Below are 2854 nucleotides of genomic sequence, written 5' to 3'. Positions count from 1 at the left end.
CTAAAGGAAGCAGCTGAGGAATTTTGAAGCCACTATCAAATGCCAGCAACTTTCAATACACAGATTGACTCTTTGAAAAGGCCTAGCTTTCCTGTCCATATCTCATCCATATGTTGTTTTAATATATGGATATTTTTGTCTGTTTTTAAAACTACTTTAAGGATGTACATCATGACACATACCTTTGGTTGTAGCAGGGAGGCAGAGGTTTGGATTGCACTGAGTTGGAGGCCAGCCTGACCTACATTGAGAGTTCCAGGTCGGCCAGGTCTATATGGCAAGACCATGTCTCAAAAAACAAAATCAAAACAATGAAACCCTCCCAAACAAACCAAATTAAATTAAGTTAAAGAGGGGGAAATTACACCCTCTTGGTGTAACTTGGTGAGCCCAGAGAAGGCTCAGCAGGTAAAGGCAACTGGCTGCCTGACAACTTGTTTTTGATCCCTGGGACCCACACAGCAGGAGAAAACCAGTTCCCATAAGTTGTCCTCTGACATCTAAACATGTGCTGTAGGCGTACACACACACACACACACACACACACACACACACACACGCCAAAAGTTATATTTTATTAAGCTGAGAGTCATCACACAATGCTCCCATTCTAAATTCCTAACTACAGTCTTAAGCCTATCTCCCCAGGCTGCTCACCTACATGCCAAGTGTTAGCTGAAGTCTCTGATTCGAGGGTCAGGATCCTGAGGAAGATTTTCTAGCTGCAGGGAAGATCAAGGTGGCTTCTCTCCAGATGTGCAGAGCGGAGCATTGCTCTTGGTCTCTACTCTATGCTGCCCAGGAGGTATCATGGGGCTCTAGGACTGTGTCTGGTTATGCCGAGTCAGATCATTGAGTTCTGGTTATCAGGTGCATCCCTCAGTATAGTGAGGATCTCGACTAAGCTAGTTTTACACATCTAAAAGGCATTTTTTTACTATGTTGATTACACACACACACACACACACACACAATGTAACTCAAAAATATTAAGGTGGCATGGTGGCACATGCCTTTAATCCCAGCACTCAGAAGGCAGAAGTAAGCAGATCTCTGTGAGTTTGAGGCCAGCCTGGTCTACAGAGTGAGTTTCAGGACAGCCAGGGCTGTTACATTAAAACAAAACAAAACAAAAAAACCCTGACTTGAAAAACAAATAAACAAAAATTAAAAGTTTTTCCACTTGTGAAAAGTATCCAGGATATCCAACACTTTCAAATTACTCTACATGTAGCCTAGAAATTGATAATCTATTGTATTATTTTAGTATCTGTTACTTTTAGCAAGGCCTACTAGCACACACTTTAAATTCCAGCACTCAGAAACAGAGGCAGGTGGATCTCTGTGAATAAATTCAAGGTCATCCTGGATTATATAGCAAGATCCAGGCCATCCAAAGCTACACAATGCATAATTGTCTCAAAAAAAAAAAAAAAGTCAATAACTGTCACCTTTTATTTAATTTTCTGTTCCTACAGGCTTTGATGGCTAAAACTATCATACTCAGATTCAGCAAAGAATTTTTTATGCGCATGTGGCTGAGTGTATGTATGTATGTGCACCATATATCTACAGGAGTCTGAGAATGTCAGAAGCATCAACAGAGCCCTTGGAACTGCCATTACAGATGGTTGTGAGCCACTATATGGTTGCTGGGAACTGAACTCAGATCCTCTGCAAAAGCAGTAAGTGCTCTTAACCAACCACTGAGATATCTCTCCAGCCCCAGTATTTTTTTTTTCTTTTAACTTGAAGAAATAATAAAAAGTCAGGCATGGTGGTGAAGGTCTTTAATCCCAGCATCTGGGAAGCAGCCATAGGTGGATTTCTGCGTTTGAGGCCAGCCCGGTCTGTATATCAAATTTTTGACCAGCCCGGGTTACATAGTGAGACCTTGTCTTAAAAAATAAAAGTAAAAAATAATGGAAATAGATTATATGCTTCCAAGAAGAGGGACCCCTTTTATAAATTAGCGCATACATTTGTGCCACATTCTACTAACCAATGATTCTAGGCTGGGAATAAGTAGGTCAAATATAGAAAACAGACAACTGAGTTTAAAAAAAAAAATCAGAGGCTCATAGGTATATAATTGTGATACATAAGATCAAAATTAATTACTGGTCCCATTGCTCTAAGGCTGCACACTAGATATATCTAGTGAGTTGCATCTGAATAGACCCATTTTGGTGGTGTTATAAGTAGGAGGATGAGGAACAACCCAACTCTCCACAGAGAGGAACTTATCTGCTGATGAGAACTGGTTCAATATCATGTTAATATTTAAGAAGTCAACTAAAAAGTACAATTCAGTAACTCTCACATCAACAAAGAAAAGGCTGTTCACAGTCAGGGTTCAAAATTGCTTGATCTCTTTCAGGACACATATGAATTCTGTCTCATGCTTCTGACCCTTGTCTTGAGTCCCTATTCTGGAATGAAACCAGATAAAAGTCCGAGAAACCACTTCGCACCCTAAACACGTGCAAACTTTGTTCAACAGAACATTCTACTGCCAAAACAGTGCTGGCAGAAGTTTGGAACAAAAGCCCCGGGCTGCATGATTTGCTGGCACTGGAGTGCTTAAAAATCTTAACATAATGCTGACGAGTTTGAGAACTACCAATTCACTTGAGATTCTCCTCTAAGTTTGATTTGAGAAAGATGGAAGCTATCATCAAGAAGGACTTTATCAACACTTCATCCTCTCTCCAGAAATAATTGGATTTCGCACTCTTGGTTGTCTTGCTTCTATGTCCCTTGGTGGCCGTGTTTACACAGCAAACTTAATGCAGGCTATTTTGAAATGCACATAAATTCAATTTTATTGTGTTACTTTGGTAAGGGGTAGGGA

Source organism: Psammomys obesus, unplaced genomic scaffold (genome assembly GCF_907164565.1).
Source record: "Psammomys obesus unplaced genomic scaffold, mPsaObe1.curated_primary_1811, whole genome shotgun sequence".
Taxonomy (NCBI): Eukaryota; Metazoa; Chordata; class Mammalia; order Rodentia; family Muridae; genus Psammomys; species Psammomys obesus.
The sequence above is the reverse complement of the archived record's forward strand: the minus strand, read 5'-3'. Positions refer to the sequence as shown.